The sequence below is a fragment of the Pseudophryne corroboree genome, chromosome 1 (assembly GCF_028390025.1).
Source record: "Pseudophryne corroboree isolate aPseCor3 chromosome 1, aPseCor3.hap2, whole genome shotgun sequence".
NCBI classification, from domain to species: Eukaryota; Metazoa; Chordata; class Amphibia; order Anura; family Myobatrachidae; genus Pseudophryne; species Pseudophryne corroboree.
In genome coordinates, this window is record NC_086444.1 from 877,014,187 (window position 1) to 877,040,833 (window position 26,647).

Here is a 26,647-nt window from a genome sequence, read left to right on the forward strand (position 1 = left end):
GAATAGCCATGGATCTCGTGGGGCCCCTGTTAAAGTCTGCTCTGGGCCATCAGTATATCCTGGTAATTATGGACTATGCCACTCGATATCCTGAGGCTGTCCCTTTATGCACTATCACAACCAAGGCGATAGCTAGGGAGCTGGTGCAGGTTTTTAGTAGAGTGGGAATACCAAAAGAAATTTTGACTGACCAAGGTACTCCATTTATGTCAAGGATCATGAAAGAATTGTGCAAATTATTTAAGGTCACTCACCTCAGGACGTCCATCTACCATCCCCAAACTGACAGGTTGGTGGAAAGGTTTAATAAAACATTAAAAAGTTTGTTAAAAAAGGTTGTTGAGAGAGATGGGAAAAACTGGGATTGTTTATTGCCCTACTTGTTAATGGCCATCAGAGAAGTTCCTCAGTCCTCTACGGGGTTTTCTCCATTTGATTTGTTGTATGGTAGACACCCCAGAGGGCTGTTGGACATTGCCAAAGAGACGTGGGAAGGACAGCCCACTCTTTATAGAAGCGTTATTGAACATGTAACACAAATGCAGGATATGATTGCAGCCGTGGTACCTGTTGTCAGAGAGCACATGGAACAGGCCCAAAGTGCTCAACAGAGGGTCTATAACCGGAGTGCCAAGATACGGGAATTTGCTCCTGGAGATAGAGTTCTTGTTTTGGTACCCACTGTGGAAAGCAAATTCCTAGCCAAATGGCAGGGTCCGTTTGAGATTAGGGAAAAAGTGAATGAGGTTAATTACAAAGTATACCAGCCGGGAAAGAGAAAACCCGAACAAATCTACCATATTAACTTAATCAAACCCTGGAAAGATAGGTTGTCTCTGTCAGCGGAGCCTTGCCCTTCGATGTCTTCACCTCGGTTGCTTCCCGCAGTGAAGGTGTCAGAGACATTATCAGCTGATCAGAACAATCAGGTTAAAGAATTTCTCATCCAAAATAGGGAGATATTTTCAGAGCTGCCTGGCCGAACGACCATAATAAAACATGACATTGTCACAGAACCAGGGGTCAGGGTTCATTTAAAGCCATATAGGATTCCTGAAGCTCAGCGAGAAGCTGTTTCTAAAGAAGTTAAAACCATGTTAGAACTTGGAGTCATAGAGGAATCTAACAGTGAGTGGTCCAGTCCCATAGTGCTCATCCCGAAGCCCGACGGTAGCATACGCTTCTGTAATGACTTTCGAAAGTTAAATGAGGTATCCAAGTTTGATGCATACCCCATGCCCCGTGTGGATGAGCTCATAGAAAGGCTGGGAACAGCCAGGTTTCTCACCACGTTGGACCTGACCAAAGGTTACTGGCAAATACCTTTATCTGATAGCGCAAAAGAAAAAACAGCCTTTTCGGTTCCGGAGGGGCTGTACCAGTATAAGATGTTACCCTTTGGGTTGCATGGGGGTCCAGCAACCTTTCAACGGGCGATGGATAAAATTTTGAGGCCCCATAGAAAATATGCAGCTGCCTATTTGGATGATGTGGTAATTCACACTACAGACTGGGGGTCCCATTTGGTTAAAGTACAAGCAGTACTGGACTCAATCAGAGAGGCAGGGTTAACTGCTAACCCAAAGAAGTGCTGCCTCGCAATGGAGGAGGAGGTCAAATACTTGGGCTTCACCATAGGCAGAGGTCTGATTAGGCCCCAATTGAATAAAATTGATGCTATTCAAAACTGGCCTCGTCCAGTGAATAAAAAACAGGTAAGGGCTTTTTTGGGAATAACTGGGTACTATAGACGGTTTATTCCCAATTTTGCGACCACAGCGGTGCCGTTGTCAGACCTTACCAAAGGGAAGCAGTCAAATATGGTGAAATGGAACCCTGATGCAGAAAAAGCGTTCCAAGCGTTAAAAGTGGCTTTGTGTTCACAACCGGTGTTGATAACACCAGATTTTTCAAAAGAATTTGTGGTACAGACAGATGCCTCAGAGGTAGGGATAGGTACTGTGCTGTCCCAAACCAGAGATGGGGACGAACACCCTGTCATTTATTTGAGTAGGAAACTCAATGAGCATGAAAAAAGGTATGCCATTGTGGAAAAGGAGGCTTTGGCCATTAAGTGGGCACTAGACACCTTGAGATATTACCTCTTGGGTAGACAATTCAGACTAGTGACGGATCATGCCCCTTTAAAATGGATGTATGTAAATAGAGGCAAGAATGCTCGTGTAACTAGATGGTTTCTAGCGTTGCAGGATTTTAAGTTTACTGTCGAACATAGACCGGGTACACAATTGGCCAACGCAGATGCATTGTCCCGCATCTTCTGTTTGGGAGCTACAAGTGTTCCGGCCCCTAGGTCGAAACAGGGGAGGGGGATATGTGACAAGAACACTGGGATAGTGTTTGAGGGCAGGTATGTTTGTTCCAGGTTCTTGTCTTACATGTATTAGAAAAATGAAAACTTCTAGGAATATGTTATGTTTTGTTAGAACCTTTTCAGTTTGTTGGAAAAGCTGGGTAAGGGCCCTGAAAGAGAGATGGGGCAAGTTCCAGACATTGGGCCCAGTTCGGGTCTTTGGCCTCACAGAAGGCTAATCAGGCTTTCAGCTGTGTAAGAGTGTTATAGAGGTGCTGGCCTGATTAGGGTGGCAGACTGCCTGGGAAGACTGCAGGATCTCTGTGAGAGAAACACGCTTCCTGATACAAGTGAGCTATACAGTGTACTGGAGAACTCTGTGTTTTTTTGTTTAGTGATAGTTAGGAACACCTTGTGTTTAGTTAGTGCCGGACAGGCAAGGTATTTTCTTTTGCTGTTTGTTTTATTTTCTGTATAATAAAACTGGCTGGGGCCCGTTGTACCGGAAACTGGACTTGTGTGGTTCCTCAGCTGCTGCAGGCTGCCATTTATCCCAGGAAACGGCACCTTGTACCCTTACAGTGTTACAAAACAAATTGGACACCACAAAAGTAAAATAACAAAAACATGGAGAACAATGAAAAAATGTATAAAGCATTCTTGTTAAAATACAGTACAATGTTTGTGATTAAAAAAAAAGCATCACTGTGTGAGACTTCCAAAAGTGAAATTGCAAGTCATGTTTACAAAAGCTTATTTTCTCTTACGTCCTAGAGGATGCTGGGGTCCATATTAGTACCATGGGGTATAGACGGGTCCACCTGGAGCCATTGGCACTTAAGAGTTTAATAGTGTGGGCTGGCTCCTCCCTCTATGCTCCACCTACCAGACTCAGTTTAGAAAATGTGCCCGGAAGAGCCGGTCACAGCTAGGGGAGCTCTACAGAACTTCTTTAGAAAAGTTTTTTTTTTAGAGTTTGTTTTTTTACAGGGATGCTGCTGGCAACAGCCTCCCTGCATCAAAGGACTGAGGGGGGGAGCAGTGTCCGCCCTGCGGGGTCTTGAGCCACTGCCTCCGCTGACTGGACACTGAGCTCCAGAGGGGAGAGATCGCACCCCGCCACAGCGGAACGCTCACCCCAGCAGCCAGCCGCCACCCCCTCAATGTGCTGAAGTTGGCGAGTTAGTCACTGTCCCCCTTTACAAGCGGGGGGTCAGTGTGAAAAGGGCGGCTTAAGGGTGGGAGCGTGGTATTAACCGCGCTCCCGGACGGCTCAGCGGTACTGCGATGCGGCGCTGTGAGGGGTGCCCTGGGCCAGCAAGGAACCCTACACTGACCATTTCCAGCCTGTCAGGGTCCGCGGATCTCAGCCAGCACAGAATTCCTCAGGCCAGTATAATCTTAAAGAGCGGGAAGACAGCGCCATTGAAGGGGCGGAGCTTCTCCTCAGAGCGGACCCAGCAGCGTTCAGCGCCATCTTCCCTGCCTGCAATCACTTCCAGTGGATGTCCAAGTCCTTCCAGTGCAACTCCAGCTATCTATACGGTACCAGGGGGTTGTAGAAGGGGGGGAGGCTGTGTTATAGGCTGTGTCACCTATTAAGGGACACAGTCAGCGCGGGTTGGGGTTTCCCTATACTCTCATAGCGCTGCATGTGGGTTGGCTCCAATCTCTATGTCTCTCTGCCATTCTGGGGGGAAACTCTGTCTCGGTAAAAACCCTGTGTTTTTGTGGGGTGTTTGGTGTGTGTGACAACATGACTAGGGACATTGAATCATATGCTGTAGAGGATTTGTCTTCCCAGGAAGACTCCATAGCATGTAATCAGGATTGCACTGTTGTAGCGCAGATCCCGGCTAGAAAGCCAGAATGGTTAGCCTCTCTGAGGGGGACTATTTCTCAGATTTCTCATAGGGTTGCTAGGACTGAGCATGCCACTCAGGTCCTACAATCCTCTATGGTTGTATGGTCTGATACTGCTTCCTCGGGGTCCCCTGCGGCACATTCTCAGAAACGTGCACTTGCAATACTTATGCAGGATGGCACGGACACCGATTCTGACACTGCAGATGGTGACGGGGATGTGTCTAGGGGGACAGCATCACTTGCTAAGAGGGGGCAGTTGATGATTGCAGCTGTATGGAATGTTTTACACATTTCTGGGTTCCATAGCTGCGGGGATCTCCTCCATGTCCGTCTCGGCTCGCAGGGGTCTCTGGCTGCGCAAATGGTCTGCGGACGCGGAATCCAGGAAGAGTGTGGAGGGCCTACCATATACAGGTCAGGCTCTCTTTGGGGAGGCGCTGGATGCGTGGATTGCCACGGCTACCGCGGGTAAGTCTACCTTTCTCCCCTCAGCTGCACCAGCTACGAAGAAGCCTTTTACACCACCCACGTCACAGTCCTTTCGGCCCGCGAGGTATAAAAGAACAAGCCTTCGAACACCTTCTTCAGAGGTGGTCGTGCCAAGGGAAAGAAACCTGCTTCCGCAGGTTCCCAAGCCCAGAAGCCCGCTTCTGATACCCCTAAGTCCTCTGCATGACGGTGGACAGCTAGGCCTGGAGGAAGGTCAGGTGGGGGCAAGACTCCGGCAGGTCAGCCACGTCTGGGTGTCATCTGGTCTGGACCCCTGGGTCCTGGATATAGTGTCCAGAGAGTACAGACTGGAGTTTCAAGTTCCCCCACCTCACCGTTTCTTCAAGTCAGACTTGCCAGCTCTGCTGGCAGACAGAACAATTCTTCTGGAGGCCATCATAAAATTAGTGGTGGCAGAGGTCATTGTTCCAGTTCCACCTCAGCACTGGAACAAGGGTTATTATTCAAACCTTTTTGTGGTACCAAAACCGGATGGTTCGGTACGGCCTATTCTGAATTTAAAGTCTTTGAACCCTTATCTCAGGGAGTTCAAATTCAAGATGGAATCTCTGAGAGCTGTCATCTCAGGACTAATGGAAGGGGAGTTCCTGGTGTCGCTGGACATCAAGGATGCTTACCTCCACATTCCCATTTGGTCGCCGCATCAGGCTTACCTCAGGTTTGCACTGTTGGACGATCACTATCAATTCCAGGTGCTGCCGTTTGGCCTCTCCACAGCACCAAGGATCTTCACCAATGTGATGGCGGAGATGATGGTTCTCCTCCGCAAACAGGGGGTGAACATAATTCCATATCTGGATGACCTCCTGATCAAGGCGTCGTCCAGGGAGTGGTTGTTGCGATCCATCGCGCTCACGACACAGCTGCTCAGGAAGCATGGTTGGATCCTGAACCTTCCAAAGTCTCATCTGGAGCCGACAAGGAGGCTGCTTTTCCTTGGAATGATCCTCGACACGGAAGTGCTGAGGGTTTTTCTCCCGGTGGAGAAAGCATTGGTGATTCAAACAATGGTCCGGGATGTCTTAAAGCCTACCCGGGTATCGGTTCATCAATGCATCCGCCTTCTGGGGAAGATGGTTGCCTCCTACGAGGCTCTGCAGTACGGCAGGTTTCATGCTCGACCTTTTCAGCTGGACCTATTGGACCAGTGGTCGGGCTCTCACCTACACATGCACAAGAGGATACGCCTGTCTCCGAAAGCCAGGATTTCACTCCTCTGGTGGCTACAACTTCCGCACCTTCTGGAAGGCCGAAGGTTCGGAATTCAGGACTGGATCCTTTTAACCACAGATGCAAGTCTAAGAGGTTGGGGAGCAGTCGCTCTGGGGGAAACCTCTCAGGGAAGATGGTCATATCAGGGATCCCTTCTCCCAATAAACATCCATGTACAACGCCCTTCTGCAAGCAGCACACCTTCTACAGGATCGGTCTGTTCAGGTGCAGTCGGACAACGTGACCACGGTGGCCTACATAAACCGACAAGGCGGAACGAAGAGCAGGGCTGCCATGTCAGAGGTGACAGGAATCCTCCTCTGGGCAGAAAGACGTGGTGGCGATGTCAGCGATCTTCCTTCCGGGAGTAGACAACTGGGAAGCAGACTTCCTCAGCCGCCACGATCTTCATACTGGAGAGTGGTGCCTCCACCCGGAGGTGTTCGAGGAGGGAACCGGTTGGTGGGGGGTTCCTCACATAGACATGATGGCCTCCCGCCTCAACAAGCAGCTGGGGAGGTACTGTTCTAGGTCGAGAAACCCTCAGGCAGTGGCGGTGGATGCACTGGTAACACCGTGGGTGTTCACGTCAGTGTATGTGTTCCCTCCACTTCCTCTGATACCAAAGGTTCTTCAGCTGGTAAGAAGAACAAAGGTTCTGGCAATCCTCATTGCTCCGGACTGGCCAAGGAGGGCTTGGTATGCGTACCTGCTGGATCTACTGCTGGAGGATCCAAGGCCCTTACCTCTTCGAGAGGATCTTCTACTGCAGGGGCCATTCGCTTATCAAGACTTACCACGGCTACTTTTGACGGCATGGCGGTTGAACGCCAGATCTTAGCTCGGATGGGTATCCCGAGTGAGGTCATTCCTACCCTGATACAGGCTAGTAAGGGGGTAACGTCTAAACATTACCATTGCATTTGGAAAAAATATGTTTCTCGGTGTGAGTCCAAGAAGTTTCCTGCGGTGGAGTTTCAACTTGGACGTTTTCTCCTTTTCCTGCAAACAGGGGTGGATATGGGACTGAGATTGGGCTCCATCAAGGTCCAGATCTCTGCTTTGTGCATCTTCTTCCAAAAACAATTGGCTGTCCTCCCTGAGGTTCAGACCTTTTTGAAAGGGGTTCTGCACATTCAGCCTTCCTTTGTGGCGCCAACGGCACCCTGGGATCTAGATGTGGTGTTGCAGTTCCTGCAATCTGCTTGGTTTGAGCCTCTGCAGGAGGCTGATCTCAAGTTTCTCACGTGGAAGGCGGTCACTTTGATGGCCTTGGCTTCTGCACGACGCGTGTCGGAATTGGGGGCTTTATCTTGTAAAAGCCCCTATCTGATCTTCCATGAAGACAGGGTGGAATTTAGGACTTGTCCGCAGTTCCTGCCTAAGGCTGTATCGGCTTTCCATATCAACCGACCTATTGTGGTGCCAGTGGCTACTGACTCCTCAATTGCTTCAAAGGCCTTGGATGTAGTGAGGACTTTGAAGATTTAATGTGCAGAGGACGGTTCGTCATAGGAAAAGTGACTCTCTGTTTGTCCTCTATGATCCCAAGAAAATTGGGTGTCCTGCTTCTAAGCAGTCGATTCAGGTTCACTATCCAGCATGCTTATTCCACGGCAGGATTGCCATGTCCAAAATCTGTAAAGGCCCACTCTACTCGTACAGTGGGCTCTTCCTGGGCGGCTGCCCGGGGTGTCTCGGCTGTAAAACTTTGCCGAGCTGCTACTTGGTCTGGATCAAACACGTTTGGCAAGTTCGATACTTTGGCCTCTGTTGACCTCAAATTTGGTCAAGCAGTCTTGCAGGAGCCTCCGCGCTCTCCCTCCCGTACTTGGAGCTTTGGTACATCCCCATGGTACTAATATGGACCCCAGCATCCTCAAGGATGGAAGAGAAAAACGAGTTTTATGGTAAGAACTTACAGTACCTTTGTTAAAACTCTTTCTGCGAGGTACACTGGGCTCCACAAAGAATAGACATAGGGGTGTAGAGTAGGATCTTGATCCGAGGCACCAACAGGCTGAAAAGCTTTGACTGTTCCCAGAATGCATAACGCCGCCTCCTCTATAACGCCGCCTCCCTGCACAGGAGCTCAGTTTTTAGTTAACCAGTCCAATGCAGTAGCAGGAAAAGAGACGACAATGGTAGTAGCCACATACACCACACTCTCACGACAGGAGAAGTGTCAGCGGCTAATTCCATACCAACCCAAAGAAGCTAAGTGCATCAGGGTGTGCGCCTTGTTAGCCCAGTGTACCTCGCAGAAAGAGTTTTAACAAAGGTAAGTTCTTACCATAAAACTTGTTTTCTGCTGCGGGGTACACTGGGCTCCACAAGGAATAGACATAGGGGATGTCCTAAAGCAGTTCCTTATGGGAGGGGACGCACTGTAGCGGGCACAAGAACCCGGCGTCCAAAGGAAGCATCCTGGGAAGCGGTAGTATCGAAGGCATAGAACATTATGAACGTGTTCACAGAGGACCACGTAGCCGCCTTGCACAATTGTTCAAGGGTCGCACCACGGCGGGCCGCCCAAGAAGGTCCAACAGACCGAGTAGAATGGGCCGTAATGTGAGCAGGAGCTGACAGACCAGCCCTCACATAAGCATGTGCAATCACCATTCTAATCCGTCTGGCCAAAGTTTGCTTGTGAGCAGGCCAGCCCCGTTTGTGAAATCCAAACAGCACAAAGAGAGAATCAGATTTCCTAATAGAAGCAGTTCTCTTCACATAGATACGGAGAGCCAGTACCACATCCAAAGACCGCTCTTTGGGAGACAGATCAGGAGAAACAAGTGCCGGAACCACAATCTCCTGGTTAAGGTGGAATGAAGAAACCACCTTAGATAAATATCCGGGACGAGTCCTAAGAACCGCCCGGTCACGGTGAAATATCAGATATGGGGAACTACAGGACAAGGCACCCAAATCCGACACTCTTCTAGCTGAAGCAATAGCCAGCAGAAACACCACCTTAAGGGAAAGCCACTTAAGGTCAGCTGAACCAAGAGGTTCAAACGGAGACTCTTGTAACGCCTCCAAAACCACCGAAAAGTCCCAAGGAGCCACAGGCGGGGCATAGGGAGGTTGGATATGCAACACGCCCTGAGTAAAGGTATGCACATCAGGTAAGGTCGCAATTTTTCTCTGAAACCATACCGACAAGGCAGATATTTGAACATTGCGGGAGGCCAGACGGAGGCCTAAGTCCAGGCCCTGCTGAAGAAAAGCCAACAACTTGGCTATACTAAACTTGGAAGCATCATAATCGTTAGATGCGCACCAAACAAAGTAAGAATGCCAGACCCTATAGTAAATCCGAGCCGAAGCCGGTTTCCGGGCCCGCAACATAGTTTGAATGACCGCCTCAGAAAACCCTTTAGCCCTTAAGACGGAAGCTTCAAGAGCCACCCCGTCAAAGACAGCCGGGCTAGGTCCTGGTAGACACAGGGGCCCTGAACGAGGATGTCTGGGCGTTGTGGAAGTAGAATTGGACGCTCTGACGATAGGCCTTGCAGGTCTGAGAACCAGTGCCATCTGGGCCACGCTGGAGCTATGAGAAGCAGAATTCCTTTTTCTTGCTTGAACTTCCGAATTACCCTGGGCAGGAGTGACACCGGAGGCAACACACACGGCAGCCGAAACCTCCACGGTACCGCCAGCGCATCCACGAATGCTGCTTGAGGATCCCTTGTCCTTGCTCCGAAGACCGGAACATTGTGATTGTGTCGAGACGCCATCAGATCTACGTCTGGAAGGCCCCACTTTTCCACTAGGAGTTGAAACACTTCTGGATGGATGCCCCACTCGCCGGTATGTACGTCCTGACGACTGAGAAAGATCGCTTCCCAATTCAGGACTCCCGGAATGAATATTGCCGATATGGCCGGTAGATGGCGTTCTGCCCAATGTAGAATCCGTGAGACTTACGTCATTGCCAAACGGCTTCGAGTGCCGCCTTGATGATTTATGTAAGCCACTGTGGTGGCGTTGTCCGACTGTACTTGAACAGGACGGTTCTGAATTAAATGCTGGGCCAGGTTCAATGCATTGAAGACCGCTCGCAACTCCAGAATGTTGATTGAGAGGAGGGACTCCTCCTTGGTCCACCGACCCTGAGGGGAGTGTTGCTCCAGCACCGCTCCCCAACCTTTGAGACTGGCATCTGTCGTCAACAGGACCCAGTCGGATATCCAGAAGGGACGGCCCCTGCACAATCGTTGGTCCTGGAGCCACCAGTGCAGCGACAGACGGACCTCCGGAGTCAATGAGATCATGTGAGACCTTATCCAGTGAGGCAGGCCGTCCCACTTGGCTAGAATTAGCCTCTGGAGGGGGCGAGAATGGAATTGAGCATACTCCACCATGTCGAATGCTGAGACCATGAGGCCCAGCACCTTCATTGCCGAATGTATCGATACTTGCGGGCGAGAAAGGAAGCAACGAATCCTGTCCTGAAGCTTCAGGACTTTCTCCTGAGACAAGAACAACCTCTGGTTGTGAGTGTCCAATAGTGCTCCCAGGTGCACCATGCTCTGATGAGCCACCCGTGGGCTTGTAGAAACCGTACCGTCATATCCAGATGACGTAGGAGAAGTTCTGGGGAATTTGCCAGGATTAACAAGTCATCCAGATACGGCAGTATCCTGACCCCTTGACGGCGGAGTACCACCGTCATCACCGCCATGACCTTGGTGAAGACTCGCGAAGCCTTAGTTAAACCAAAAGGTAACGCCCGAAACTGGTAATGGAGGTTGCCAATCGCAAACCTCAGGTATTGCTGATGTGACGCTGCTATAGGAACATGCAGGTAAGCATCCTGTATATCCAGGGAGACCATGCAGTCCCCAGGTTCCAAGGCCAGAACTATAGCGCGAAGGGTTTCCATACGGACCTTGGAAACCTTCACAAACCTGTTCAATGCCTTGAGGTTGAGAATGGGCCGGGAGGACCCATTCGGTTTCGGGACTAGAAACAGCGGAGAATAGTACCCCCGGCCTCTCTGCGCAAGAGGCACCTGTACTACGACTCCTGTATCCAGGCGGGTCTGTACCACCGAATGTAGAGTGTTTGCCTTTGTCTTGTCCAACGGGACGTCTGTCCGGCAAAATCGATGAGGGGGTCGGTTTTTGGAGGCTATGGCATAACCTCGAGTGACGACTTCCCGTACCCAGGCATCTGAAGTGGTCTTCAACCATTCCTGGGTATACCCTAGAAGCCGGCCCCCCACCCTGGGTTCCCCCAGGGGGGGGGCCCGCCCCGTCATGCGGCAGGCTTATCGGTCTTGGAAGCTGGCTGATGGGCCTCCCAGGCTCTTTTGGGCTTTGGCTTACCAGGTTTGGAAGTGCAGGTCTGCTTGTTGTACGCATGACCTTTAGCTTTACCTGAAGGACGAAAGGGGCGAAAGGAAGTACCTTTAGCCTTCGACAGAGAAGGAGTGGTACTTGGCAGACAGGCAGTTTTGGCAGTAGCCAAGTCAGCCACTATTTTATTTAAGTCCTCCCCAAACAGAATATCTCCCTTGAAAGGGAGTATCTCCAGGGTTTTTCTAGAGTCCAGACCCACAGACCAGGATCTCAGCCACAATATCCGGCAAGCCAGGACTGACGTAGTAGAGGCCTTGGCTGCTAGGATACCGGCATCAGAAGCCGCCTCTTTAATATAACGAGAAGCTGTGACAATATATGACAAGCATTGTCTAGCATGGTCAGAAGAGATTTCAGCTTCTAACTCCAAGGCCCATGCTTCAATAGCCTCTGCAGCCCATGTTGCTGCAATAGTGGGACTTTGTGCAGCACCCGTGAGGGTGTAAATCGCTTTCAAACAACCCTCCACACGTTTATCCGTAGGCTCTTTTAGAGACGTGATGGTAGTGACAGGTAGAGCTGAGGAAACCACCATCCTAGCCACATGTGAGTCTACTGGAGTAGGCGTTTCCCAATTTTTAGACAGCTCTGGCGCGAGGGGATAGCGAGCCAGCATCTTCTTTTGAGGCACAAACTTCTTACCCGGGTTTTCCCAGGGTTCCTGACGTATATCCACTAGGTGGTTAGAGTGAGGTAAAACTTGTTTAACCACCTTCTGACGCTTGAACCTGTCTGGTTTCTTAGGAGGGATGGATGGCTCAGGATCATCCGTAACCTGCAGAATTAACTTAATAGCCTCCAAAAGATCAGGAACATCCACATGTGAACTACCCTCCCCATCAGCAGTATTTGTGTCAGAATCTGTGGGGTCAGTGTAAGTGCCGTCTTCATTAGACGAGGTGTCAGTGACAGCAGTGGATTGCGAGGAGATAAGAGCTCGCTTAGAGGACCCTTTGGGCTTGGGCGAGCGAGGGTCAGACTTTTTAGTAGTCAGGGACTGGTTCAACTTCTTCAATTGAGCTGATAAGTCGTCCGCCCACGGCGGGTTAGCTGCAGGGACCACATACGGTTGTACCGGCATATGGGGTCCCATAGGGGGTGTTAGTTTATTAACTAGCGTATGTAGAAGCGTGGAAAAAGCAGTCCACGGTGGGCCATTAAGTACCTCCGTTGCCACAGTCTCACTGGGGGGCAAGGAGCCTCCAGAACCAGAGCCCACAGCTGCTATATTCTCCTCATAGGGATCTGTGGCTTCAGCAACACCGGCAGTGTGTTCAGCCCCAGAACCGTTACCCTCAGAAACAGACATGATGTAACTTGCAGTATCAGGTAACACAGTACAATTGGCAGCAGCATAATACCTCTTACCCAAACCCCTGCGCAGTGTAGTCAGCACTAGCAGAGATAATGGAGAGATATGGTGACTAAAATCACAGAGAAAAATATGTATTAAAGTATATCTTTGTGAAAATCCTATATAAATATAAAACCTGACGCACCAAGCCCCCTCAGGTTATAGAATATAGGGATAGCAAGTTGAGTGAGAGACACGAAATGGACACCACTCAGCTAGCTTATGCACAAACAGATAGTCACAGTTTGTACAATGCAGAGGTTATTACTAACAATAATACTGCACTGGACTAGCTTATATTATTATTATTATTATTATTTCTGCCAGGGGCTCTTTGTGTGAGGCAATCTCTATTTACTGTGATTGCTACTTGCAACCATGCATACAGGCTACGACTACTCACTTGAAGGATACGTCCACACTTTTGCGTACCCTTGAGGGATTAGGCGTCCTACCTATTAATACCATCTTGGCATCTATTGATGTAACAAGTTTATATACTTGTATTCCTCATGGGGCTGGTTTATCAGCAGTAGAACACCTACTCACAAACAACCCTAGATATACAGGGCCAGATATTAAGTTCTATCTGTCCCTACTAGAATTTACGCTGACCCACAACTATTTCTTGTTTGACAACCACTTCTACATACAGCGCACTGGCTGTGCCATGGGGAGTGCTGTGGCCCCGGCATTCGCCAATGCGTTTATGTGGGAAGTGGAAAGGGAATTGTTTTTACAAGATGTGGCTATTGCTTCAAGGTTATGTCTTTACCAACGCTATATAGATGACGTACTCATCTTTTGGATGGGTGCTGAAAATCTTTTAGTTGATATTATTGAGCAACACAACGCCACATCCAGTCCCATCAAATTTACTATGGTGTGTAGTGAGAAGCAGATCAACTTTCTGGATGTGTGTATTACAGTGACGAATGGCGTAATTAATACAGAACTGTATACAAAGGCCACAGATAGAAACAATTTGTTAAGGTTTGATAGCTTCCACCCCAGATCCACCATTACAGGCCTCCCGTATTCGCAATTTCTACGGGTATGTAGGATCAACAGTCAGCAATCAACAAGAGATAAACAATTGAGTGAGATGTTATACAAATTTGTAGAGAGAGGATATCCAGTAGGATTGTTAGAACAAGCCAAACAAAAAGCATTGAAAGCTACACGCCAGCAGTTATTGAGACCTAGCGTACCTAAACAACTTAAAGGAAGGTTTCCCTGGGTAACCAAGTTTAATACCAGCAGCCCCCAGTTAGCGAAGCGTACCAGGCAATTGTGGCCCATTATCTCGTCTGATCGTGATTTGGGCGAAGCCTACCAGTCAAGATTACTACCCAGCTATTCTAGGGGGCGCAGCATTAGGGATTTTGTCGTCAAGACTGACATATCCTCGTTCAACAAAAGTAACCCTAAAAATTTCCTTAAACGTAGAAACGGCTGCTTTAAATGTAGTGGATGCACAACCTGTGGGTATATGGTACAGGGAGATAGTTTCCTGCATCCACACACAGGGAAAAAATACAGCATTCGATACCCTCTATCATGTGACTCAAAGTTCGTCATTTACTTACTAACCTGCCCATGTGGGTTAGCCTACGTCGGCAAAACCGACTGTGCCTTCAAGACCAGAATGGCACAGCATAGGTACGCCATACGTGAGGCCATCAAATCGGGTGGCAGTGACCAGCCTGTGGCACGCCACTTTGCGCAAGCAAAACATGGAATGGCCACCCTCCGTTACAAAATAATTGACCAAGTACCGCAAACATTGCGGGGTGGTGACCGATCAAAGAGGCTGCTTCAGGTTGAATCCAAATGGATTTATGTCCTCAATACCCAATCCCCCATGGGTCTCAATGAGGCTCTTAGTTACAGATGCTTTCTATGAGTAATCGAGAACAGGGTGTTGTAGCATTGACAGGCTCTTCCCCCACTGTCATACTATAACCCATTTCTATTGCCATAAGTGTCTATGCTAGGTTTGTGCAGGGTAGTTTTGTGGCATTGTTTTGTAATGACTAGCCCTAGTCAGGCATTCAACATGAAGAAGCCTTAGGAACAGCAGGGCTTATGCAAATTGTTAATATTGTGCCCTCATTAGTTCGTGAGATCTGAGAGTGCATTTGCACTACAGTACTCACACAGGCTCATTTAGTTGCCAATATGTCTCCACTATGGGCGTTGCATTGCTGGACAGTGCTGTGTAGTTATTTTATCATATTTATATTTACATGTATTGTTTGATGTTTTGCACTCATTTTGCATATTTTTCATATTTTGCATTTTTACTGAGGTGTTGCGGCGAGTCTGCAATACCCCAGTTCTGATCTATGTTGTTATTTTTATGTATGTGATGCACATAGCACTTTATGTAGAGTTGTTGTGATATGTCGTTTGTGTAACCGGTTACTATGGTTACTCTTTCCCTAGCCCCAATGCGCTAGCCGCACGGACCGGAGCCGCGTCACTTCCGGTTGAGCGGAGCGACGCCAGACCGGGATCCGGGCAGCGTGGCGGGTGGCAGTGGTGAGTACCTCCTACACTGTATGGTATTTAAGCACAATATTTTGCACTATGTGGTTATCCTGACGAAGGGGCTGCGTCCCCGAAACGTTGACACAATAAAGGACACGATTTCTTCACCTTCAGTTACAAGTCTCCCAGTGCCGCACTTATTTGCATTGCTATCCATGGGATCCAGGACCCAGGAGGTGAGGGCACGGGAGCATTAACGTGACGCTGGGGAGCGTGAGGAGTGCCGGGTCGTCTGCAATATATATATATATATATATATATATAGCTTTGTAGTCAATAGATATAACACTGCACAGTAAGAACTGGATGTATATCACGGGGTAATTGTACTAGAAAACCCTGTCTAACACTGTCTAAAAAGGCAGGTAGAATACTTAAGTGTCATGTAAAGTCAAAGCACTGACAACCAGGCGGCTTTACACAGGATTTGCCCAAGCAGTCCCAGGAACAGTGAAGCTGAGAGAAATGGCGCCCAGACACTGACAGGGACTGAGGGAGAGACAGATATGCAGCTCCAGGGCGGGAACATTTGCGGGAAATGGCGCCCTGGGGCTGGGGGAGGGGCTTCAGGTCTAAGCCTTATCCCCCTGCTGGCAAAACCACCGGGTACTGTGGGCTACTATTAAAATGGTTTAGAGAGAAAACCTGACCTGCGACCCATGCCCTGGTGATCTAGTGTGATCGCCTGTACTGCCACAGTGTCCACCGCCAGCGCGCGCGGCCCGCCTCCCACTGACTGCGCCGGATCACGATAAAGTACGGGTCCCGCAAGCGGGACCCACTCACCACCTCCCGAAGTACGGCCACGCGATCCCGGAGAGCCCCCGTCGTGTGTGCCTGACCATGAAGAAAACCGGAGCCTCCTGCTGTAGTTACCCGGCAACCAGGGCTCGGGAGTGTACAGCGCCGCTGGGGAGAGCTGGAGCTGCAGCAGTGAATGTCTCTGACATTTACACACCGCTGCTGCCCTTGTAGTCTTCACTTTTTCTTCAAAAAAGCTCTTCTTAGGGCTGCCTGGAGCAGCCCCTCTGTTATGTGCCTGCTATCTGCGGCACCAACTACAAAACTGAGCTCCTGTGCAGGGAGGCGGGGTTATAGAGGCGGTGGCGCTATGCATTCTGGGAACAGTCAAAGCTTTCCACAAGGAATAGACACCCCTATGTCTATTCCTTGTGGAGCCCAGTGTACCCCGCATCAGAAATGGGATTTTAATTACCTACTGGTAAATCCTTTTCTCGTAGTCCGTAGAGGATGCTGGGCGCCTGCCCAGCGCTGCGTTTTCCTGCATTGGCTTTATAGTTCAGTACTGCCTGGTTCCTAGGTAAGTTCTGCGTTATTTACGGTTTCAACTGTTGCTGAGTTGTTCCGGCATGCCGGATTTGCATGTTGTGTGAGCTGGTATGAATCTCGCCACTATCTGTGTAATTCCTTCTCTCGAAGTATGTCGTCTTCTCGGGCACAGTTTCTAGACTGAGTCTGGTAGGAGGGGCATAGAGGGAGGAGCCAGCCCACACTATTAAACTCTTAATGTGCCAATGACTCCTGGTGGACCAGTCTATACCCCATGGTACTAATATGGACCCCAGCATCCCCTACAGACTACGAGAAAAGGATTTACCAGTAGGTAATTAAAATCCTATTTTTGTGTATATAGCCTGGGACAAAATATTGCATGGTCAGCATTCATACTGCATCCCACAGCCTCTTTGCACTCTTATCTTGTGTGCTAGCTCATTGTCCAAAAATCAAAAAAATTAAGAGAGGTAATTAATGAACTGCATATTTGTTGACTCATAATCTTCTTTATTTGTGCAATTGCACCATAGTTTCCTACCCTCCCGCATTTTGCGGGAGACTACCGGATCGGTAAGGAGTCTCCCGTTGCCACGGAAACACATACTTACATCTCCCCGATTCCTCAATGCCCAGTTAAGAATACGGACTGCGTCTGCACAATTGGATGTGACGGGGGCGTGGCCAGAATAGCAGCCACGGAAGGAGGGTGTCCCAGGAAGACGTCATGTGGCTGAATCTCCAGGTAGTGGCAGTGAGCTCTGGCTCAGCTGAGTGCCGGAGTCAGGGTGGGCAGGGTGCATGCATCTCCTGCTGCTGGTCACTGGTGTGAAAGGTGATGGGAACTGAGGCAGCCACTGTAGTTGCAGTGTGGACAGCCACAGAGACGGATCCGCCCACAGCATTGTCTGCAGTGCAGGTACAGGTTGCAGCCACATGAAGATGATACTATGGTAGTGGGCTTTCAATCCCCCCACTGTCATACCCTTCAACTGTACCTTTTTGGCAGGTGCAGTACCTTTGTTTTATGGACTGTACCGATTTTTGGCTCTCCAAACTTCCATTGAAAGTATAGGAAAAGGGGCGTAACCACGCCCCCCCCCCCCCCTTTACACATGACCACGCCCCTTTTCCTACTTTGTACCGATTTTTATGTGTAAAATGTTGGAGGGTATGCACTGTCTGTCTCTCCCCCAGCTTTTCCCCTGCCTTACAGAGAGGGGGAGACACAGCAGCATTTAGATCGGACGTCAGCACGGAGGCAGTGCAACAATGTAGAATAACACAGCAGCACTGACACGCCCCCTCCCTGTCCAGGCACGCCCCTCAGCTTTGTTTCTCTGACTAAACTAAGCATGTAGTGAGGAGAGAAGCTGATAATTCCAGTGCAAGATCAAGGTAATGTCTTCCCAGATAAACCCTCTCCATGTCCCTCCCTACCCTCAGTAACAGGTCCCTACCTCTACATAATAATATCCACATACCTGGTCCATAGATTTGATGGGTCAGGGTGTGGATGAGAGGACATCATGCAGACGTCAAGTGGTCTGTGCGCCACTGCTGCTGCTGGTGTAGTGCCCATATGTGGCGGAGGGGGACTGTAGCACACACAAGATCCTCCACCACCTTGATTCTCTAGGAACGTTATGAAAGGAGTAAACGGGTGCCTGGGAGCCATAACAAAGCATTTCCTGGGCCCATCACCCGAACGTTTCACTCTCCAAGGCTTGATAAAACTTGTGAATTTAGATTTCACCTACCGCTATGGAACACAACCCCTGAGTGGCAAAAGATATGCCAATAGGTATAGCTAGATACGCCCATTGGGTGGAGCCAGACACGACCCTCAATGCGCGGAACAGTCTACTGCTACCTATATTCTCCCTGAAACCGGTTTTCAAAAGTAGGCAAGTATGAATTGCACCTGTTGATCTCTATAATGTATGTCAAGGTGCCCCTATATCCAAGTCATTGGGGGAAAAAAACAATTCCTGGTTTTTGTGGACCAGAGGATGCTCTGGAAAATGAGCAGGCTGGAACCAGTTAAGACATAAAGTGAAAGTACTGTACATCCAAATTTTCCCCATTGCTGCCCCTACTCCACCACCAAATGGTGCAGCCCTTCAATCAGGCGGGCAGTGTCGCCAAATGAGATCTGCACATGCGCAGTGCGGCATCTGTGCATGTGCAGATCACAAACCGTTAGAGAAGTTAATATCGAGTTAAAGTACATTTCTGAATCAGGCCCTCTGACACTGTATACTTGCCAATAAGATGGGTACAGAACCATTAAGAGCTGCTGTACCTCCCCCTACTTCTCACCAAATGTCTACCTTTATACTTGTCTTTTCCTGTCTGTGGTTTGTTTGTGTTCATGCTTTGCACTTATACAATGTTTTACTGTTGTGTATTTTATTTATGCTGTTATTTTACTTGCTTTTATGTCTACCACGGATCCATACCCTCCCAGCAAAACTAACAATTGTGCAAAGTTGGGCAGAGATGCCACAAAAGTGTATACATCTTAAGGCTTCTCCACATTTACAGTTTCTAATTACATTTTTTGTTCGCAAGTGTCTCTCTATTTTTCAATTTAGTTGAATTACTTTTACTGTTGTGGACCAATAGATCAAAAATGTTACGGTCGACAGTCAATAAGTCGACTCCAAATGGTCAACACGTGTTTTTTGGGAGAAATATTGTAGATATCACATGACCACTATCAGTACAAACATGTACCCTCACGGGCAGGTTACTATTCCCATAGATGTCCACATGTGTAGGACATACTTGCCTACCCTCCCGGAATGGCCGGGAGGCTCCCGAAAAATCGAGTGGCCCTCCCGGCCCCCTGGAAAGGTGGGCAAGCCTCCCGCTCTCCGTGCTGCCTCTCCAGGACCCTCCTCGGCCGCCCGCAGCAGAGAACAAGTGGGCAGTCCGAGGGAATCGCATCATCGTAGCTCCGCCCCCCGCTATACAGCGCCTCTTTTCTCGGCACTGCATAGCGGGGGCGGAGCCACAATGACGCAATCCTGATGCCACGCCCCCAGACTGGCCACTACCCTGTTGGCCACGCCCCCAGAACGGCCATCCTGCTGCCTGCCACGCCCCCATGCACCTACAACGCTGCCTCCTCCCGGAGGAGGGGGCAGCAAAGTAGGAAAGTATGGTTTAGGAAATCAAGGTGTTAAGAAAACATGTGAAAAAAACCCCCCAAAAAACATGTGTTGACCATCTGTGTGTCGACCATTGTCATGTCAACCTTTTGAATCTGCCAACCTTTTGTACCTGTATCAATACACCGTCAATCTATCATCCAGATACCACTTGTACATGTCATGTATTCTATGCTCAAAAAAGCAGGCTGAACAACAAGCATGTGGATTCATTTCAGACACCTATCTGTACAGTGAACATACAACTAAATAGTGACATGTAATAAAATGTTTCTTACCGCTGCAGATGGTCACCCATGCTGCTAAGAAGAGCAGTGTAGCAAACACAGATGAAAATGTGACTTTGCATTGCATGCTTTCAGTAGTGTAGAGGTGGATATTGTATGTGAAGAATCCAGAGCCGGCCCTAACCAATATGATGCCCTAGGCAAGATTTTAGCTGGTGCCCCCTAGCACCACCACTGGTTCCGCCTCTGACCTTGCACCTCTTTCCCAGCACCATCACCCCTCACCCATAGCAGTCCTTATTTTGGTGTTCGTACCCCCTATATTTTAAACAGGAACAGTTTGCACATTTGGCCCAAAAAGGGGTGTGTTTTTGCTGGCAAGAGGCATGGCCACACAATAGTAACCCCAATTCCAATTACGCCACACAATGCTGCAAATTTATTCACATTTGATCATGTGATAGTGTCCATAATTCATATTACATCCCACAGTAGTATCACTTTACCTTAAACGTTACTCCTCACAGTAGAGCCCCTTATTCACATTATATCACACTGAATTGCTCCTTATGCACATTACACCACACCATATTGCTCTTTATTCACATTAGATGACACAGTAGTGCCCTTTTTATACGCAATGCCACATAGTAGAGCACCTTATACACAAAATGCCACACATTAGTAATGCATTTATACACATAATTCCACACAGTAATGCACCTTACACATATGAGACAAATTATTAATGTCCTTATAAACATAATGCGCCTTACACATTATGACAACCTTTATTAATGCCCTTTTACACATAATGTCCCTTACACATATGCCGTACATTATTAATGCCCTTATACACATAATGACACACATAGTGCCCCTACACATTTGCTGCACATTATTAGTGCCCCTATACACATAATGACACACATACAGTAGTACCCTGTTACACATATGCCGCACATTATTAATGCCCTTATACACATAATGACACACATAGTGCCCCCTACACATATGTTGCACATTATTAATGCATTTTTACATGACACACATAATGCTCCTTACACATATTCTCAACACTACTGCACAACCAACCCACTCACATGCACACAGCACTCACACTGCCACTAACACTGTGACCTCTACCTCTGCTTGGAGACAGATGTGTCCTCATAAATCTTGCCTCAATGCTAACGTCGGGCACACTTTTTTTTTAATGAAAATGCATCTTATTTGCATTGCTATGTGGCTAGGATGCACAAGCAGCTTCTGCTGATTAAAATGATATGCAGCATGCTGATAAAGCTAAATATTTTATCTTATTTAAATTAAAACCCTTTGAGAGGCCTAAGAACACTGTACGCTGTTTACGTATGGAGTACCGTAAGGGTACGCACGTTGCGTAGCGATCGCTTAGCCGAGGTCGAGACGCTCAAGCGTCACGTTCGCTCACGGCCAAGAGATCACAGGCAGGCACGCTATTGGCTGCCGACTAACATAATGGTTCGCTATAGCGTAGCGGACGCTCGGGACCACGAGGAGATCACCAGCGGCGCAGACGCTCACAATGTTAAACCTTTAAATCTAAACCATAAACAATGTAATATGCTGTAAAACCTTTGTGTAGAGATAGGGTGTAGATGCAACACAGTGTAACCTTATTAACTTAAAAGCTGTTTGAGCGTCACCGATGCTCTGTGAATACTTAACACTATAAGAAATACACAGATACCGTGCTTAGGGTCTAACGCCTTATATGAATGTTATACTTGCAAAAAGAATAATACAATACAAGTCACACACTACAATATAACATAGACTAACTAACCAGGTAACTACACAGGAAATACAATACAATACTATTACGTTTAAGAGAATACGAGAGAAAGAGAAGAGAGAGAGAGAGAGATATGGCCCATAATAACAAGAAAGACAATATGATTGCAGAGAAAAACTTACGCACAAAGGGGAACGATCGCATGCGCCTCTGGACATCCAGCTCCCGATTTTCAGCAATGAGAACCGTTGAAGAGTGAGCTGGATGTGATCGGCTTGTCTATTTATGCCCCACACACAATACAATTCAATGGTCCCTACAATCTCATTGTTCATTGGACACAGGAATTCCTCCTCGCATTATAACAAAAGGTCATAGGTTGATTCATACAGGTGGGCTGTGACGATTTCCAACTGCTCAGGTGGGTGGGAAACTAGGTTTCCCGCCGCATGGATAAGTAAGTGCAAATAATAGTAAATGGACATAAACTTCTTATGTCCATAACTATTCGCACGAGCGATTAATCCGCTTCAAACCAACACCGGAATATTGCTAATTAAATATTCTTCCGATGGATACTAAACACCACTGTATTACTCCTGTCTGACCCTTCGTATCAAACAAAGGGGGATTTCTCTGTCCACGAACATGCTACATTAACTAAACTTTCAGATTCTATCAAAGGGACCATGATCTACAAAATACATTATACAGTGAAAATAATAAGAATTTACTTACCGATAATTCTATTTCTCGGAGTCCGTAGTGGATGCTGGGGTTCCTGAAAGGACCATGGGGAATAGCGGCTCCGCAGGAGACAGGGCACAAAAAAGTAAAGCTTTACTAGGTCAGGTGGTGTGCACTGGCTCCTCCCCCTATGACCCTCCTCCAGACTCCAGTTAGGTACTGTGCCCGGACGAGCATACACAATAAGGGAGGCATTTTGAATCCCGGGTAAGACTCATACCAGCCACACCAATCACACCGTACAACTTGTGATCTAAACCCAGTTAACAGTATGACAACAGAAAGGGCCTCTTAAAGATGGCTCCTTAACAATAACCCGAATTAGTTAACAATAACTATGTACAAGTATTGCAGATAATCCGCACTTGGGATGGGCGCCCAGCATCCACTACGGACTCCGAGAAATAGAATTATCGGTAAGTAAATTCTTATTTTCTCTATCGTCCTAAGTGGATGCTGGGGTTCCTGAAAGGACCATGGGGATTATACCAAAGCTCCCAAACGGGCGGGAGAGTGCGGATGACTCTGCAGCACCGAATGAGAGAACTCCAGGTCCTCCTTTGCCAGGGTATCAAATTTGTAAAATTTTACAAACGTGTTCTCCCCCGACCACGTAGCTGCTCGGCAGAGTTGTAATGCCGAGACCCCTCGGGCAGCCGCCCAAGATGAGCCCACCTTCCTTGTGGAGTGGGCTTTTACAGTTTTAGGCTGTGGCAGGCCTGCCACAGAATGTGCAAGTTGAATTGTGTTACAAATCCAACGAGCAATCGACTGCTTAGAAGCAGGTGCGCCCAACTTGTTGGGTGCATACAATATAAACAGCGAGTCAGATTTTCTGACTCCAGCCGTCCTTGCAATGTATATTTTTAAGGCTCTGACAACGTCCAACAACTTGGAGTCCTCCAAGTCGCTAGTGGCCGCAGGCACCACAATAGGTTGGTTCAGATGAAATGCTGATACCACTTTAGGGAGAAAATGCGGACGAGTCCGCAGTTCTGCCCTATCCGAATGGAAGATTAGATAAGGACTTTTATAAGATAAAGCCGCCAATTCAGATACTCTCCTGGCAGAGGCCAGGGCTAGTAACATAGTCACTTTCAATGTGAGATATTTCAAATCCACCTTTTTCAATGGTTCAAACCAATGGGATTTGAGGAAATCTAAAACTACATTTAGATCCCACGGTGCCACCGGAGGCACCACAGGAGGCTGTATATGCAGTACTCCCTTGACAAAAGTCTGGACCTCAGGGACAGAGGCCAATTCTTTTTGGAAGAATATTGACAGGGCCGAAATTTGAACCTTAATGGATCCCAATTTGAGACCCATAGATAATCCTGATTGCAGGAAATGTAGGAAACGACCCAGTTGGAATTCCTCCGTCGGAACCCTCCGATCCTCGCACCACGCTACATATTTTCGCCAAATGCGGTGATAATGTTTCACGGTGACTTCCTTCCGTGCCTTAATCAAGGTAGGAATGACTTCTTCTGGAATGCCTTTCCCTTTTAGGATCTGGCGTTCAACCGCCATGCCGTCAAACGCAGCCGCGGTAAGTCTTGAAAAAGACAGGGACCCTGCTGTAGCAGGTCCCTTCTCAGAGGTAGAGGCCACGGTTCGTCCGTGAGCATCTCTTGAAGTTCCGGATACCAAGTCCTTCTCGGCCAATCCGGAACCACTAGTATTGTTCTTACTCTTCTTTGCCGTATGATCTTCAATACCTTTGGTATGAGCGGCAGAGGAGGAAACACATACACTGACTGGTACACCCAAGGAGTTACCAGTGCGTCCACAGCTATTGCCTGTGGATCTCTTGACCTGGCGCAATATTTGTCCAGTTTCTTGTTGAGGCGAGACGCCATCATGTCTACAATTGGTCTTTCCCAACGGTCTATTAACATGTTGAAGACTTCTGGATGTAGACCCCACTCTCCCGGATGAAGATCGTGTCTGCTGAGGAAGTCTGCTTCCCAGTTGTCCACGCCCGGGATGAACACTGCTGACAGTGCTATCACGTGATTCTCCGCCCAGCGAAGAATCTTGGCAGCTTCTGCCATTGCACTCCTGCTTCTTGTGCCGCCCTGCCTGTTTACATGGGCGACCGCCGTGATGTTGTCCGACTGAATCAACACCGGCTTTCCTTGCAGGAGAAGTTCCGCCTGGCTTAGAGCATTGTAGATTGCTCTTAGTTCCAGAATGTTTATGTGAAGAGACTTTTCCAGACTCGTCCATACTCCCTGGAAGTTTCTTCCTTGTGTGACTGCTCCCCAGCCTCTCAGGCTGGCGTCCGTGGTCACCAGGATCCAATCCTGAATGCCGAATCTGCGGCCTTCTAATAGGTGAGCCTTCTGCAACCACCACAGAAGTGACACCCTTGTCTTTGGTGACAGGGTTATTCGCAGGTGCATCTGCAGATGCGACCCTGACCATTTGTCCAACAGATCCCTTTGGAATATTCTTGCATGGAATCTGCCGAATGGAATTGCTTCGTAAGAAGCCACCATTTTTCCCAGGACTCTTGTGCATTGATGTACTGACACTTTTCCTGGTTTTAGGAGGTTCCTGACCAGATCGGATAACTCCTTGGCTTTTTCCTCTGGAAGGAAAACCTTTTTCTGAACCGTGTCCAGAATCATTCCTAGGAACAGCAGACGAGTTGTCGGGATTAAATGGGATTTTGGAATATTCAGAATCCACCCGTGTTGTCTTAGCACCTCTTGAGATAGTGCTAAAGCTGTCTCCAGCTGTTCTCTGGACCTTGCCCTTATTAGGAGATCGTCCAAGTATGGGATAACTAATACGCCTTTTCTTCGAAGAAGAATCATCATCTCGGCCATTACCTTGGTAAAGACCCGAGGCGCCGTGGACAATCCGAACGGCAGCGTCTGAAACTGATAGTGACAGTTTTGAACAATGAACCTGAGGTACCCCTGGTGTGCGGGGTAAATCGGAACGTGTAGATACGCATCCTTGATGTCCAAGGATACCATAAAGTCCCCTTCTTCCAGGTTCGCTATCACTGCTCTGAGTGACTCCATCTTGAACTTGAACTTTTTTATGTAGAGGTTCAAGGACTTCAGATTTAGAATAGGCCTTACCGAGCCATCCGGCTTCGGTACCACAAATAGAGTGGAATAATACCCCTTTCCTTGTTGTAATAGGGGTACTTTGACTATCACCTGCTGAGCGTACAGCTTGTGAATGGCTTCCAACACCCTCTCCCTTTCGGAAGAGACGGTTGGTAAGGCAGACTTCAGGAAACGATGAGGAGGATCCGTCTCTAATTCCAACCTGTACCCCTGAGATATTATCTGCAGGATCCAGGGGTCTACCTGCGAGTGAGCCCACTGCGCGCTGTAATTTTTGAGACGGCCCCCCACTGTCCCCGAGTCCGCTTGAGAGGCCCCAGCGTCATGCTGAGGTTTTTGCAGGAGCCGGGGAGGGCTTCTGTTCCTGGGAAGGAGCTGCCTGTTGGTGTCTCTTCCCTCTTCCTCTGCCTCGTGGCAGGTACGACAAGCCCTTTGCTCTCTTATTTTTGTAGGAGCGAAAAGGCTGCGGTTGAAAGGTCGGTGCCTTTCTCTGTTGGGGAGTGACTTGAGGTAAAAAAGTGGATTTCCCGGCAGTAGCCGTGGCCACCAAGTCTGATAGACCAACTCCAAATAACTCCTCCCCTTTATACGGCAAAACCTCCATGTGACGTTTTGAATCCGCATCGCCTGTCCACTGTCGTGTCCATAAGGCTCTTCTGGCTGAAATGGACATAGCACTCACCCGAGATGCCAGTGTGCAAATATCCCTCTGTGCATCACGCATATAGATAAATGCATCCTTTATTTGTTCTAACGACAGTAAAACATTGTCCCTATCTAGGGTATCAATATTTTCAATCAGGGATTCTGACCAAACTACTCCAGCACTGCACATCCAGGCAGTTGCTATAGCTGGTCGTAGTATAACACCTGCATGTGTGTATATATTCTTTTGAATAACTTCCATCTTTCTATCTGATGGATCCTTAAGTGCGGCCGTCTCAGGAGAGGGTAACGCCACTTGTTTGGATAAGCGTGTGAGCGCCTTGTCCACCTTAGGGGGTGTTTCCCAGCGCGCCCTAACCTCTGGCGGGAAAGGGTATAATGCCAATAACTTTTTTGAAATTATCAACTTTTTATCAGGAGCAACCCACGCTTCATCACACACGTCATTTAATTCTTCTGATTCAGGAAAAACTGTTTGTAGTTTTTTCACACCATAC

The 26,647-nt window shown here is 48.3% G+C and overlaps 1 long non-coding RNA gene across 3 annotated transcripts in view; it reads left to right on the plus strand.

Annotated features, from left to right (window-relative positions):
- Window positions 1-26,647, plus strand: part of LOC134958367 (uncharacterized) — a 93,615-nt gene that overhangs the window by 30,020 nt on the left and 36,948 nt on the right. For 2 of the 3 annotated variants that reach the window (XR_010186992.1, XR_010187004.1), the window contains exon 3: window positions 17,002-17,213. This is a non-coding gene — a long non-coding RNA (uncharacterized LOC134958367). Of the gene's footprint in view, window positions 1-15,074; window positions 15,167-17,001; window positions 17,214-26,647 lie in introns of those variants that run through there. The other variant, XR_010186986.1, reaches the window with a different exon arrangement.